The sequence below is a fragment of the Copadichromis virginalis genome, unplaced genomic scaffold (genome assembly GCF_057382275.1).
Source record: "Copadichromis virginalis isolate Kocher_CV1m ecotype Utaka unplaced genomic scaffold, C_Virginalis_male_GT1.1 unmapped_scaffold_1, whole genome shotgun sequence".
NCBI lineage: Eukaryota > Metazoa > Chordata > Actinopteri > Cichliformes > Cichlidae > Copadichromis > Copadichromis virginalis.
The window spans coordinates 9,663,906-9,680,779 of NW_028188589.1; the positions used below are offsets into that span (position 1 = coordinate 9,663,906).

The following is a 16,874-nucleotide window of genomic DNA, read 5'->3' on the forward strand; positions in this document are numbered from 1 at the left end:
TGGACACAATTATCGATGAGACACAATCAGGCTTTATGAGAAACAGACACCTTTCTAAGAACATGAGACTGGTTTTAGATCTACTTGATTACTCTGATTTGGTATCTGACTATAGCTTCATTCTCTTCCTGGATTTTTAAAAGGCTTTTGATACAATTGAACATCAATTTATTTTCCACTCTTTGGAAAAATTTGGCATTTTTCTGTAAAGCTATCAAAACCTTGTACACGAATGGCAATAGCTCAATTAAAATGATTAAGACTCCACCCCGAGATTTGACCTGTTATACAAGGAATCAGCACAGCTGATAAGGAGCTCATCATCAGCCAGCTAGCTGATGACACCACACTCTTCTTGAAGAATGCAAATCAAATCCGTCCAGCCCTTAGTGTTATTAGTGATTTCTCTGAGGCATGTTAATACTTTTAGCTATTTTATATCCATAAATCAATGGCGTGTCCAGCGGGGTGGCCAGTCTGGTTGGGGGGGTGGCCTGGGGGGGCACAGGCCACCCCCCCAACCAGACTGGCCACCCCAGGTGCCACCCCAAAGGTAAAACAATAAAATTCAATCAAATATCAAATGTCCGATTATGTTTTCACGGTGAAGCTCAGATATCCGAGTGTAAGTGAATGCAGCATCGGCTTCTGCGCTATGCGCATCACGTTAGCAAAGGTAGGCGAGCCAAGCACGAAGGACAACACTGCAGGAAACAATTTTTCGGTGAAAGAAAATGAGGACAGAATAAATGTCCCGGTAAGTAATATTAAGTTTGTTGAGTTTAGTAAACTTCGGTGAAATTAGAATCCCAAGGAAAAAATAACACTTAAAGAATTTTTGCAGCCGTCGAATATTTCAGACAGTATGCTACTGAGGGCAGCTAACATAAGAGTTATGAGTTATAAGATGCAGGTCGATGTGTAAAAATAACTCCGTTGTTTGGTGGTGGCTATGGCGGGGCTTCCACAGAGGCCAGCAGGTGGATGAGGGAAGGAGAGGCAGGAGGAGAGACTCGAGGCAGCCGCCAGTCCGAGTGTCAGGTGAACTGAACTTCAGGTAAGAAGTTATGACCTGCAGTCTATCTGGGTCAGATATAAACTAAGTTTAGGTGGAGTTTATTTTCGTTGTGCTGACTTTACCCTCAGTTGCAATAACTCGTACTGCGTTCTAGCCAGCTTGATGGAGTTTTTATACAGCTGGGTGGGTGCTATGATGTTATTGATAGTGAACTTTATTTTATTCATGCCAACGGCTCCTTAAAAAAATGGAATGGTCCCTCATTCAGAGAAAATATTACACGTTTCGTATTGAGCTGAGAAGAGGCGCAGTTTGTCCTGGACTTTAGCTAGAATGGAAAAAGACACAAAGCTGGAGTTATTCTGTCTTTACGCTGCACAGCTGCCTCTTCTTCTCCCATTCTCTCTCCTCTCTCTCCTGCTGCTACTTCAATCATGAAACTGATCAATGATCAGCTGATCGGCTTTTCTCTCTCATTTATTTATCGCCCACTTTGCTGGGTGATGTCGGTTTGTATATGTGGTGAGAGGGAAACATGCAGATGAAACCAGGAGATGTCCTTACTGAATCATCAGAGCTGAACAGGTGATGGAGAAACAGGTTTACCTTTTAGGTCACATGAATGAGTTGAAGGGAAGTTATGAACTGTTTCTGAGAGACAAACAACACCAGGATCCTTTTTTATGTAGCTGACAGCTGGTAACTGTGCAGGGGCGGGTCTAGCAAAGTGTTGCCAGGGGGCCAGGTAGGGCATTAACAGGGAGAGGGGGGCACAAAGAAATACTTTTCTTTCTTATTCTCATTTAAAATATCTAGCTTTTATTAAATAATTATCTAAATCTTACAACCAAAGTTTTTATCTGACGTAAAATGTATAGAAATCATACATATACCAACAAGACTGTACATCACTGTCACCACAGCGTTTGTTTTCATTCAAAGGCTTTATGGCTCTAATACCTGGTGGGCCGGTCTCTAGTCAAAATGCCCGATTTTCTGTACCGGTCCAGTCCTGCAGGTTAATACTGGCAGTGTCACCGTGCCAGCTGACTGTATTTCATCATCAGCCAGTGTTGTTCTTTATCAATATTACCAAAGTTTACCATAAGGCAGCATAGAAAGTATTTACTTGCTTTCAGGTTTCATTCAAATGTTAGTCTTTTCATTTGTTTCCCCACTTTTTCCCTGTTTCAAAATCAAACACCAGTTTGTGAGAAGATTATCTTCTTTTTTTAATAGGCAGATAAAGTTTTGCATTGGCATTGGCTAATTTGTCAATTGTTTGCTACAAATGTTCGTATTTTAATATTAAAAAATGTTTTTGCCCAAAACATATGTGCAGTATATGTCAGTAAAAATACTATGCAAATATTGCTGTCCTTGAATGCTGAGTAAACACTGACAAAGCACTGATTGTATCTCTTGTACTTTATCAACGCACTATCTAAAAACTTTGCACCGGAGTGGTTAAAATCTCATTCTAATAAGAGTTAAAAGCGCATTCGGTTATTAGGTTTATAGGATTATTGAATTATGGTTAATGGTTGGTAGAATTTTTTTTAAACATTATCTGCCAATTACATCTGCCACCCTTCTCCAAATCTGTGCCCCTACCTGGCCCCCCCAACAAAAATTTTCTAGACACGCCACTGCCATAAATGTAAGTTTATTAATAAAACACCATATTTCTGCCGTTTTATAAGGATATGAATTGTACATACAATCAATTTCAGACTCAACCAACAAAAAGCCTCTCAGAACAATATTTATATTGTAACAGTTGCTATTGTAATGCAGTGTATCACCACATGGCGGCGCCTCCTGTCTCACGACTGGTGTCACCCCCTTTTTGTTCTTCTTCGAACTCCTCCTGTAATGGATGCTCCCGTGTGTACGCGGACTAGTGTGCTCTTTAGTAATGTGTGGTAGAGGTAGCACTTTTATTTTTGATATTGTAAATAAATGAGTACTTTTTGGAAAGTCAGAAGCTGTTGCTCATTCGCTATCCACCTGCACACCTCCGCGGCTGGCTTCATCTCCACTGCACGTTACAACTGGCGCCCGAACTTTTTCCCCTTGGACTTCAGACGATTTTTGCATCCCGCCGAGGATTCTTCTCTTCTAGCACGTGAACTGTCTCGGAAATCCCCCCAGTTTTGCGGACGCTCGGACGTTTTCTCCAGCCATGGCCGCAGCCTCAGCTCAGGTGGGACCCGACTAATTTCTGGATACCGTGGTGTGCCGCTGCTCCGCTTGGGAGAAAGAGAGAAGCTGACTCCGCGACGCGAATGGACTCCGTGGATTTGTTATTTGTTGTTGGTTTCGTCTTCTAAGGATTAATTCTTCTGTGGAGAGCCTGGACATGAACATTTCTGCTGGCTTTTCATTCCCCTTTCCCTCTGCTGAGACTGACTGTAGCACATGTAAGTGATAGCTTGGCCGACTACAACCGTTGGTGCTGGTCTTCGGCTCAGTATAACGAAACGACTTAAAACTAATCTTGCATTGAGCTCTAGTGTTGCAGACATGCTATTGTAATAACATGGTTCTGATCACTCCAGTCTAATTTCAGTTGTTGGGCGAAATTTTATTTGTGGTTTTTCTAAATTTAATCTTGAACGCATTTTTGCAGTTTTGTCTTTCTAGTCTGACCTAACTGACTCTTTTACTGCTATATCAATAACTGCGCTGTGCCCTGGAGCGGCTTAATTTTTTTGAAATCGCAATGGCACACTGCCCAGACGACTCTGACTCAGACATGGAACTTACCTCGTTACCTATGATAGGTTTGTAGCTTGAACCCATCCGCTGGAACGTTGGAGACAATATAATTACACTGCAAAGCAAGACACAAGTAGGCAAGCTTCTTCATGTTTCTCGTGCACGGGAGAAAACCGGACAAAGCGCCGTCCCTTCGCTTGACCCCAGTTGCTCTCGTCCGTTCTCCCGTACCACTGTTCTTTTATTGAGGTTACATGAATATGCATAAGTTCATTAACATATGACTTCTACATACAAACAAAGAGTACCGTGTGTGTGTGTGTGTGTGTGTGTGTGTGTGTGTGTGTGTGTGTGTGTGTGTGTGTGTGGGGTCAAGATGTGACCCTGTGAAGACTCTGGTGCTAGCTGGTGCCAGGACGTCTGGGTCCATCTAACAAAAGGCTCTTATACTTAAACAGATATACGTGTGCTTGCTATACCATAAATCAAAGATAAACTCTCCTAGGGAGTATGTGATTTATACCAAGGATACTGAATAGAGGAATGTATGCACCCCCCTCTACACAGAGTTAATACAGACCTCTTTTAGGATGAGATATCCTTTCAATCTACCAATGATTATATACTTCTAAGCATATATGAGTAAATGTTTCTAAGCATAAATGACAATCAACAATACAAAATCTAACATTCCCCCCTTATTGACGTTTATGCTTGAAAAGTCCCCAGTTACGAATACCTCATGTCTGACAGTTTCAATGCAAACATTGTTATATTCAGCATATGTCAAATCACCCTAAATTACTGAAAAAATACACAGTTTAACAAATGTATTAGCGGTTATCCCATTCCTCATTGAGCTCATCTCATGGCAAACTGCATCCTACAAACAAACAAAGAAATTGTTAATTTAATAGTGAAAATAAGAAAGTAACATTTTCAAAACCATCTCAGCTTGGTGGTGTTTTCTCCAGGTGTGCAAATCACATGTCTCTCTGCAGAGTGGTTTGAGTTCTGCAGGGCGTCATGAATGTCTCTTCCAGTTGTTTCCATCACTTTCCATAGGACCAGAGTCCAAATGTATGTAGAATAAACATTCAAACATACTAGTTAGTTTTGTTGTTTGTCAACATGGGTCTCAGCTATTTCCAAAGCTGCAGACCTCTCAGCACTCTAGTTTTATGGCCTCTACCAACCCCCATCACCTCATTCAAGCCTTCGTCCTGTGAGGGGGATATTTATGACTCCTTCATTGTCCACGCTCTGCAGAGAAACACCTCTGTGGAAAGGGTGCAGGTGTCCATTATCTTACTGCTGTTGTGATCCCAGCAGTCTTCAGGGTATCATCGTATTCACAGTACAGTGGCACAGCATTAGGTGATGTTCATAGGAAACTGCTGTCATCACCACCATAGCTTCTGGTTCCTGTGCTTTTCACAGAATCATGATGTCATCCTCGAACTCCTTCTGCGCTGTCGATGGAGCCTGGCACGCTCCCGTCATCCCTCGAGTTTTCCTGTCCCTACGCTGCTGAAGATGATCTCTGATCCTCCTGAAGTCTCTCTCCTGGCCTCAGCTCCCATCCTGTGGACGATCCTCTCAGGCACTCCTTCTCGTCATGGATAGTCCTGATTTTGGGCCTGCTGGATCTGTCTCAAAACACTCAGCTTCTCTGCCTTCCTCCTGGTTCAGCTGATTCAGCCATCACGCCTCGCACTTGGTTGCCCTAGAGTTGATCAGAGGCTGGAGGTTGAAGTGCGAGCTTACCCTACGGGGGCTCAATCAGCACTCCCCCCTCACCACCGAAACAACCAAGTGTGAGATTTCTCTATTGTGCTGTCTTGAGGGTGCTGGGGTTTCCTGGGACCTCGACCTCTTTGCAGTGGCTCTGATAAATCCAGGAGGGTCTCTCCGCTATTTTGCAGGCAGTTTCATGGTCCTTGCTGTGGCTCCAAGGTCTGATCTCATGATGGGCCCCAACCAGCTTGACCTTTGACCTCAACCACTGCCTGGGCTATGCCTGGAATGTTTCTCGCTTCTCACTGCTGCACCTGTATTTCAGAAAGACTTCTATTTGGAGAGCATGTCAACAATCATCAAACCACATTCTTTAGTTCAGTGAACTTCACTAATAGGCCATCAAAGCCTCATCTTAACATGGATGCACCACTTGCATAGATTTAATACTTGTAAATAAACAGCTAATCACACAAATCACTGCAACAATAATAGTAAACATTGTTTAATGTTAATTCTGGACCCCACCTCTTGACGCATGGACAACCATGCGTCAACTCACCAAACCAGGATCCCTGTCTTAAAAACTGGCTCCACCAGGAGCCTGCATACAATAAAATCAACTTCACTCTTATAAACAATATATCAGAAGAGTAATAAGCATTCAACATCAGCAAGACAAGTGTCATGTGCAGGTTTTCTCAAATCGGGAAACTACAATTATTTCCCTAATTTGCCTCAGACATGGATCATCCCATGTGCTCAGTTAACATTAATGTAATCGGTGACTTCTCTTAAGCAAATTCACTCCACTCATATATTACTATGGGCTCAAAGTGGCCAGCTAAGAGCCCATATTCAACTTTCCCAGAAACACCGTAACCTCATATTTGTTTTACTCATGTCACTTGTCCGCTTCTGCCGAATCCTCCACAGCATTCTCAAAGAAACAAACATTAGCAATACACATTGACTGTGGTCAGACGGAGGTCAGACACAGGTCAACAGGTTCCAGAGGTGCCATAAAAACACCATAAAGGTAGCCAACCCTAGCTGTGGAAAGAATGACAGTCACATATAAACCCAGAAATCCTGTAGTAGGAAAACATTAACTAATCCTCTTATAAATCACATGATCAAACACATGATTAATCATCTGCTGTAAAAAGAAATGTAAATGTTAGCGCTGCGCAGGTGTGTACACTTTCTCACAGTAATGTCTGTGAGCAACACAAGTTAGTGGATGACACACACATAGTAAATTCACAGACAGAAAAGATGGCATTTAAAAGATTAAATCGTCATGCAACTGCGAATGTTGCTGTCATCTTTCTGCTCCTGTAACAAAAAACACATAAATTCATCCACCCTTTTGTCCTGTCTAGGTGGAGGTTAACCTTGAGTCGTGGTCATGTCCTGTCGGCTTTTACCAGTCAGTCAGTTTGTTCTTTATTTCCATTCATTCATTCATTCTTTGCTGATAGTGGAACCTGTCGTCGCATTTAGTTTCCACTTCCAGCAAAATGACGTCATTTCAAAAAGAAAAAGAACTTCTAGATCGGATTACCTTGCTGAATCCGGTTTAGGCTGGGACATTCATTTAATAATTGTCCCAAATAAGTGGCTTTCTCCTGAGCCCATTTTAATGTGGAGAAAACTCACTTGTAAGGCTTTCTCGACAGGTCGTATAGCACTTTTAATTTCTGACGTGCAGATCTGCTTAAAGAAAAGAAATAGACAAACAAAATCAGTGCCTGTTCAAAAGATAAAAATGAAAAATAACAGAGATTATCAAACAAAACTTTCAGTGCACTGTGAAAGTATCAAAATAAAAAGGCCTTGTTAAGTCATGACACAAACTCCTCATCTCAGGAGGGTAAATCATACCATTAGCATGGTTCATCATACCATCATACTAATCGGCAGGCTCGACTTCACAACAGAAGAAAAATCATCAGCTAGATTCACTCCAAGCCAACCATCAGCTGCACAACACACACATAAGCCTAATGTGTCTTATTAGCTATGAGTTTAATCACCAGGTCTGTGCTCTTCACTCATTTAGGCCACAGATCTATTTTATTCAATTTTCCTTTTCCCTTCATCATAAAACATGTGACATGCTGTCATGCACTTCATAAAAAAAGTTTGTTCTGACGTATTCAGAGTTGTATATCTAGATACAGAATTCACTCGCACATCAAAGCAGGAAACTCAGTGTTTTAGAGTCTCCACTCAACACAACAACTCCAACACATCTCATTCACTCGTGCTAGAATTCAGTCACCTTTCATTAATCTAAGAACCGATCAACTAATTTGCATATCAGCTATTAACCCACTAAGTTGACAGGACAACAGGAAAGCATGTTCAAAATAGTATCACAAAAGACAATTCCCCTCATACAGTAAATCACTTATGCTGCATTAATCAAGCAGGAAGCTTCTCCCAATTTACCATTTTAACACTAAATTTATTGTCTGATCACTGGTTAGTCAAACCAGGATCTTTTTCCCCCCACAAAGGTTAAATTGTTGTCCTGCAACCTAGAGAGTCAATTTTTTTTTCTTTAGGATAAATTCAGTATTTGATAACAAGTGTCTGCTAAATTGACACTATTTTAACACTGATGAAAGATAACAAGCTAATTTTCATTGGATGGGTGTTTGTGTTATTAGGCAGGTCTAATGCATGTCTGTGGAGCTGCATCTCCAGCAGAGCATGTTCTTAAAGCTGCCTTTCCTACACACTTCTCTGCTATTATTTAATCATTTCTTAATTAATGTGCTATGAGTCTTCATGAGTCATTTTGTGTTTGGAATTGTTAGTAGGGTTAATGCATGTTCTGCTTGTTTGTGTGATTTTGTATGTTTCTATTTGTTTCAGACTCTGTCTCAATTTTCCAACTTAAACAGTCAGTTTTCTTTTCCCCAGGTTTGCTAACCCAAATTTTGATTTCCCACATTTAATAACAGCATTCCTCTGTGTTTCCACTTACTCTCACTCTGTTGTCCTCTCACTCTCTTGTCCTCTCCCACTTTCAACAGTCCACAGCCGGCAGTTCTCCTTCAGCTTTGTCCTGTGTTCCACTGTCTCTTCTTGCCATTTTACTCCACAGGTGGCAAATGTCAAACTCCAACAGTCTCCTCAGTTCTCCTCAAAAGTTTTCTTCACATGCATAGTGAAGTTGCAGCTTGTTGGAAACACAGTGCCATTCATCCGATCAGTCAGGATGATGGGTTTGCTCTTCTTCTCTGGTGCTGTTTGTCCACATTGCTGCTGCTCGCTGGGACTTTTTGTTCAGGACTTTGCTGCTGTCTCTTTATCTGCCATGTTATTGCTTTGGAGCTGCATTCCTTGTCTTCAGGGAGGTGTGAGCTTGCTTGTGAGGTTGAGAAACACATGGTGCTGTAAATAAGTCAGCCAGAAACTTGGCCTGAACGTTTCCAATGATGTTAAACTATAACTTTCTTCCGACCGCTGCATGTGGAAAATTGATTCAGGTCTGCTTTTCACCTGAAAGTGACAAACTAAGACATTTTCATTATCATCATCACTGCTTAATCAACACATCTCTCTCTCTCTCTCTGTGTTTGTGTGAACAATCCTTTCTTAAAAGCAGAAAATGACATTGTAGTTGTTTTTCGGCTGATCAACACAAAACCTTTTTCCTATGATTATTTTTCTTCGTCTACAATGTAATTTGTCTCTTTTTCACTCTTTTTTTCCCCTTTACAATAGCTTGTGATCCGCAAAATCACTGCTCTCACTCACAATCAGAGGCAATTACTTTTGCACAGTGCACAAAAACACTGTGATGTCAGACACATTCACACTCACTTTGTCATCTGCATAAATAAATCATATGGCTGGAGATATGTGCCATGGTGATCCATAGGCATGATCACACGTTTATTTAATTATTTTCAACCCAACAAAACAAATAAACAAAAACATGATGCTGATGCTATGAACACTCCACACACATGAGTCAAGATGCAGGAAAACTGCTCATGGAAACGCTGCACACTCCAGTTATCATATGTCTGTGAAGGTTCTCAGTCATCCAGGTCATCGTAGTCAAAGGAGCTTGCAAAGAAAAGCGTCTGGACTTCTTTAAGTTGCTTGAAGACGTTTCACCTCTCATCCGAGAAGCTTCTTCAGTTCTAAGGTCAAATGGTGGAGAGTCCCAGATATAAACCTAGTGGGAGTGACCCCGTGACCCCCACAGAGGGACAAAAGGACCCCCTGATGATCCTCTAATCACCTGAGCCAAGGTGTGAAATTGGGTGTGGGACCCAATCAGCCAGAGTTTCGTGTGTGTTAACACACACCCAGGAGTTGTTTGCTCAAACACTCTAAGAAATATCTGTGCTGTTAACACAGTTTCATGGTTCAAGAGACACTCTTTAAAGCCTCGTGCTTTGGCACAAACAGCTGGCTTTTCTTTCTCCCTCTTTTCAATGGCTTCCATCGTCAGCACTACATCAACGAAGAGGCCATCATCTGGTTTTCCAAAATGTCCAAAGATTTTCTGGAGGGCATCATGCTTGGCCCACCACCGTGTCTCACCTATTGGACTAAGGCGTCTGTGTCTTGTGTTTTTGGTTTGTTTCTCCCACAGATTAACCCTGTGATAGGACTCCTTGATGAACACAGCTATGTCATTAAGTAAATTAAAGAGTGATCCACTTTCAATGACACTTTGTGTTGTGTCAGCAATCACAAGATTAAGTATGTGTGCATAGCACCACACATGCACATGAGTTGGAGACTGGGCAGTCATAAGTGCTGAAAAGCCTTTGTACTGGCCCTGCATATTTGAAGCACCATCTGTTGCATTCCCAATGCACATGGCCTTGTCTAGATTGAGATGCTCTAAAACTCCAGAAAGCAAGTTTACAAAGTACTGCCCCGTGGATGCTTCGCACCTCACTATGGAGACAAGCCTCTCCTGCACAGACTCAGTAACATACCTGATGATTACTGAACACTGATCATAACCTGTGATGTCTTGGGTTGTGTCTAGCTGAACAGAAAACATCCCAGCTTTCTGGACATCACTGGCGATGCTCTCTTGAAGGAGATGGCCAAGTGCATCAATCACTGAGTTGACAGTTGTTTTGGAGAGTAGGGTGATGAGAGATCCTCTACCTCTTGATCCACTGGTCTGATGCAACTTCTTGCTTTTTTTCAATGCAGTCATTCAAATGTTCTCCAAGGCACATATCATACTTGCCTAATAACACAATTAGTTCCAGAAAGTTACCATGATCGATGGTGTTATCACCTAAGGTGTATGCAGCCTCATTCTCCACATGCCTATAGCTGAGTCCCCTCTTCCCAAGTACTTTGATCACATCCACTATACGCTCTAAAACTTGCCGTCTCTTTTTCACTTGTGCTCTGTGAGCTGACAACTGACTGCCAGCAAACAAGCTCCTGATGTTGCCTTTTGAGCACCTTAAGAAAAAAGCTTCAGCACAGGTCTGGTGTGTATTTCTCTTTTCATGCTCCTCTGTGCGCAGATGTATATGTCGCCAGTCACTCATGCCTGTTATAAATGTGCTGGTGTCAGTCAGCCTTGCAAATGCCAGACACACAAAGCAGAACAATAAATGGCGTTCTTTGCAATAAGTAAGCCACTTCCTGTTGGTGCCATCTTTACAGCTGAACACCCTCATCACAACTGCACTGCTACTGTTCTGCTGTGGGTGGTAATCTAAGAAGGCCTGTAATATGGCAGGTTCAGGGCGAGCAAAGTCATCGATGCCCTGGCTCTCTCTCTCTTGCTCTTCCATCTCTCTCTCCTGCTCTTTTATTTCTCTCTCTTGCTTGCTCTCTCTCTCTTCCTTTTCCTAAATCCCTCGTTTTGCACAGTCCCTGACGTGCTCTCCGTTGTTGTTTCCCTGCTAATTTTAGCATCACACGGCACAGCTTCTGTATCACGTGGTATAAGGCTCCGCCCTTGTCATTTGTTGAGCAGGAAGAGTGAGCACTTGTTTTCATGCAGAGTACGTCCCGGATCAAAATGTGAAGTTTTACAAATCACCACTTCTTTAGTGAATATCATTTCAGTCTCAGACAATCTCGTTTCTCTTACAGAGGTTGAATGCACCTTCTGCGGATGGCGGTACCACACAGTGTGCGTGGACTTCCCCTGCACAGAAGGCAACTACAAATGCTGTGAATGCTAAATAAACAGAAACAAATGATCCCTGTTGTCTTTGCTTGATGATTGGTTTGAGTCTTGACAATCCACATTGCTGGCGTTGCATCTTTCAATGCCAGCAATGGCAGGTATCAGTGCTCAAACCTTTTGTGTTTGTTTCCAACAAGTTGCCCACCTCGGGAAACAAAAATGTGTTCTTTTACTTGTCAGATGAACATATGAGACACTTTGACTCTTCAGTGCAGTGTGGAGCCTAACAAAGATCTGTTTTGTGTCCCAGCTGATCAGCAGGAGGAGGAGAGTCTGACGGAGCAGCAGAGGAACATTTTCAGCTACTTGGACTCAGCTCAGCCACTACAGAGGAAACAATGAGCTCAACACAGAAGGTGACAGACAGAGCAGGACCATATGACCAAAGATATTTATCACCATATACATTTGAACATTTGCCATAACGATGTAGCTGACGATAGAATTGACACCAGACAAAATACTTTCCAGCTGCACAACTTTATTAAAAAGCCATCAATGTATTTTCACTGAAACAAGCAGCTGTTGTTTATGTGGATTAAAGTTATATAAAAATGTAACAGTGCAAATGCAAATTCCTCGCTGACAGTTTAACCAAAAGGCGTTTCCAGTGGAAACTGGCCGACACATCCTGAGCATAACCATGTATAATATCCACTAAACTTCAGAAGAGGTTATACAGTCGTGGCCAAAAGGTTTGAGAATTGCATAAATATTGGAACCTGGAGAAGTTGCTGCTTAAGTTTTTATAATAGCATTTTGCCTGCACTCCAGAATGTTATGAGGAGTGATCAGATGAACTGCATCGTCCTTCTTTGCCATGAAAACGAACTTAATCCCCAAAAAGCCTTACCACTGCATTTCATTGCTGTCATCAAAGGACCTGCTGAGACCATTTCAGTGATCGTCTTCTTAACTCAGGTGAGAATGTTGGCGAGCACGAGGCTGGAGATCATCATGGCTGTATCCCGATTCAGGTTCTGCAGCTTTAAAGTCCTCAAGGGCCGCGTACTCAAAGACCGCTAAGGCCGAAGTGCGAGGCTCGTAGGCTCGTGAAATGGGACGTCTAGCCTCCGTCGCGCTGCCCAGGTTGCCTAGCAACCATGATACTAACAGCTGGAAACGTTTCATACAGCTTTGTTTGACAGAAATGAAGGAGAACATATTTAGTTCATTTGTTTCTACATGAGCTCTGTGTGATTTGATGAGTATCTGAGGCTGAGACCACAGGACTGTGAAACATGATTGTTGGGCTTCATTTCTGTGCTGAACAGTCGTTTAAGATTAGCTGTAAATAACAATTAGCTGATGTTGTTCATGAGACTAAAGTCATCTCACTGTGGTAATGTAAATATAATATGGCCAATATTATAGTTATTATATTAATCACTTCACTCACAGACAAGTATCTGTGACAGTGTGTATACAGATGTATCATATATAAGAGACAAATATTGTTCATTTAATATGTTGGTACTAAATGTGGCTCAATGCTTACATATATGTGTAAAAAGCAAGTGTACGAGCTGTGATAACTGTGTCTGATAGAATGAAGAGTAGACTGATATATGAAATATTCCTTTATTGGGTGAGAAAATCAGACCATGTCATAACTGCTTTAAGTCACACAGAATAGATAAATTCAAATTCAAATTTTATTTGTCACATACACAGTCATACACAGTATGATATGTAGTGAAATGCTTGGACAACTGCTCGTGACCTAAAGAAAACAAAAAAGGAAAAGGCTATGAATAAGATAGGAAATAAATATGAAAAATTAAAAAGGGTAAATTTAACTAGGAAGGAATAAAATATAAATTAAGGTTAAAAATGAAATAACTGTACAACACACTGGGAAAGAATAAGATAAAATATATAAATTAAATTGAAAATAAAATAACTGTACAACAAAATACACAATATAGAACTATATAAGAATGTATGAACAAAATACACAAGAAGTATAAATAAATATATACACAATAACAGCAGCAGTGATTTAAGTGATGAAGTGAAAACAAAGTCCAGTGTGTGTGTAAGAACCATATGTGTGGGTCAGTACTGTGTGGTGGTGTGATTGAGAGACCGTATCGCCTGCGGGAAGAAGCTCCTCCTCAGTCTCTCTGTGTTGGTCTTCAGGGAGCGGAATCGCTTTCCTGACCTCAGCAGAGAGAACAGTCTGTTGTTGGGATGGTTGAGGTCCTTCACGATCTTCCTGGCCTTGGTCCAGCACCGCCTGCTGTAGATTGAGTGCAGGTCAGGGAGCTCGGAGCAGATGGTGCGCTCAGCTGACCGCACAACCCTCTGTAGAGCTCGTCTGTCCTGCATGGTGCTGTTCCCGAACCAGGTTAAGATGTTTCCCGTCAGGATGCTCTCTATGGTGCACGAGTAAAAGTTCCTGAGCACCTTGGAGGGTAGTTGGAAGTCTCTCAAGCGTCTGAGGTGGTAGAGACGCTGTCGGGCCTTTTTCACCACGGTGTTGATGTGACAGGACCATGACAGGTCCTGCGTGATGTGAACTCCGAGGTATTTGAAGCTGTCCACTCTCTCCACTGGGCACTCGTTGATGACGGGGGTCTGGCAGTTCCTCTCCTGCTTAGTGCTGAAGTCCACTATCAGCTCCTTTGTCTTACTGACGTTTAGAAGGAGGTCCTCTGGCACCAGTTCTCCAGATTCCTAATCTCCTTCAGGTAGGCCGTCTCGTTGTTATCAGAGATCAGGCCCACCACGACGGTGTCGTCAGCAAACTTGATGATGGTGGTGGAGCTGGTAGTGGCCACGCAGTCATATGTGTACAAAGAGTACAGCAGGGGGCTCAGAACACACCCCTGGGGGGCTCCAGTGCTGAGAGTGGTGGAGGCTGAGACATGTCTGCCCATCCTTACTGCCTGTGGTCTGCCAGTTAGGAAGTTGGAGATCCACTGACACATAGATGAGCTGAGTCCCAGATGCTCCAGCTTGGTGGTGAGTGTGGAGGGAATTATGGTGTTAAATGCAGAGCTGTAGTCTATGAAGAGCATTTGAACATAATTCCCCCTTCTAGTGTCCAAGTGAGTGAGTGATGTGTGGAGGAGATGAGAGATGGCATCGTCTGTGGAACGATTTGGACGGTAAGCGAACTGTAGTGGGTCCAGTGTGTCTGGCAGTGAAGAAATGATGAAGTCTCTGACCAGGCGTTCAAAGCACTTCATCACTACTGAGGTGAGGGCTACAGGGCGATAGTCATTGAGAGAAGCAGGGTGGGGTTTCTTCGGGACAGGAACAATGATGGACTCCTTGAAGCATGTGGGGATCACCGACTGAGATAAAGAGATATTATAGTTATTATATTAATCACTTCACTCACAGACAAGTATCTGTAACAGTGTGTATATAGATGTGTCATATATAAGAGACAAATATTGTTCATTTAATATGTTGGTACTAAATGTGGCTCAATGCTTACATATATGTGTAAAAAGCAAATGTAGGAGCTGTGATAACTGTGTCTGATAGAATGAAGAGCAGACTGATATATGAAATATTCCTTTATTGGGTGAGAAAATCAGACCATGTCATAACTGCTTTAAGTCACACAGAATAGATATCAGAGCCTTAAACAGGCTGACTTCTGCTAAATGGGTCAAACTGGGCAGAAAGTCTACAAACACATAACATCCTTATAGAATATGATGTAACACTTGTTAAGGTTCAAAATTGAGGAAGGAGAGTACAAACCACCCATGGTCCAGAAGCTCTTGGTCAAACAATGATTTTTAATGAATACACACGTGTGGGAAGACAACTCTGTACGCAGACAGCAATTAGTCTTCAACTTAATCAAAGCATGAACAGATATTTTATAGCATCAGGGTTTGATTTACTGACGCCCCTTCATGCGTCACAGATACATTTTATACATAGATCAGATCAACACCACAATGACTTTTAACCCAGAAGATCATCTTCTATTTTCATGGATGGTACTTTCCGTTCTTGTCTTAAAGTGAATTGTTCCTCTTTCTTGCCGAGACATGACTAATCTCTCCTCTAAATAAATCTAACTCATGTGTGTGTGTGTGTTGACCTCACATGCTCTTTGTGTCACCTCTTCACCTACTAACTGTCTGTGTCTCGTCCTCAAATGCTCTTTCTCAATTCACCTGTTGCACTTCTGACCTTTCACGAGACCAGAGGCTCACTGAGACTATATGTATGTCTTCTACTAAATAAATGTTTTAACCAAGAACCTCTACTTAAAACCTTAATATGAAATGACCTGATATATAAGTGTTTTGTAAGCATGTATTGCAATTCCTTCTATGTTCTAGTTTTCCCTCAGCATGTATCACCTGAACAGTCACGTCAGTGAAGCTTAAGACCTTTAAAGAACCTGAACATCAACTCAAATAAGCACAGATATGCATTGTGTACACAATAGTTATAACTGCATCTGAAATACAAAATTAACATCATCATAAACATCTTAAGGCCATCTTAAAGCTATCTGTTACATTGTCAAAGCAATGATCATACTGCAGATTATATTATTAATGCAATGGTAATAATGATGATTATTTAACAATAGCAGTAAAATAATTTCCCTGCTCCACACACTATAGATCAACTTAGCTCAGAATATATAAAGCATATAAACAGTTACAGCAATATGATGCAACAAACACAGCAGCTACTGATCCAAAATACTCAAAGCTTCATAGAACTGAAACCAACATTTATTTTTAGCTCCATTCTGCTGCTGATACAGACTTTAGGTTTCTGAACATTAAACTTGTTGCTGCCTTTCATAGTGTGTAACTTGAAGGCCCTGAGTACTTTCTCCCACACTGGAAACACTGGGATGATCACATTATTTGAACATTACCTAATAAGACTGATTCAGCACAGACAGTTATGTTAAACTTTCCTAGCAGTCCTTCACAAACAGGGAACAGTCTGTCTATTCTCTCCATCTGTCAGCTGCTGCTGGCTCTTCCTCCTCCTCTTCCTCACACACTGCTGAGTTTGTCCTGGTGGATCATCAGGGCTGCAAAGCCTCACAGATGATGTGCAGCAGTGGCTCCCTCAGTCTGTCCTCACTCTGGACACTTGCAGTCGTCACACATGGAAATCAAATGTGTGATAAGCTGCAGGATTCAAACACAAGTGTAACTTATAAACACATGTTCATACTTTTATTCCACAATCAGAGAG

At 41.9% G+C, this 16,874-nt stretch overlaps 1 protein-coding gene and 1 long non-coding RNA gene across 1 annotated transcript; one reads left to right on the plus strand and one right to left on the minus strand.

The window, feature by feature from the left end:
- The window catches only part of LOC146679781 (protein NLRC3-like), a 320,608-nt gene that overhangs the window by 259,538 nt on the left and 44,196 nt on the right, over window positions 1-16,874 (plus strand).
- On the minus strand, window positions 3,208-3,848 carry LOC146679785 (uncharacterized). The gene is made up of 2 exons (XR_014918523.1): window positions 3,788-3,848; window positions 3,208-3,270 (listed from the first exon to the last, which is right to left on the minus strand). It is a non-coding gene; the product is annotated as an uncharacterized LOC146679785 (long non-coding RNA).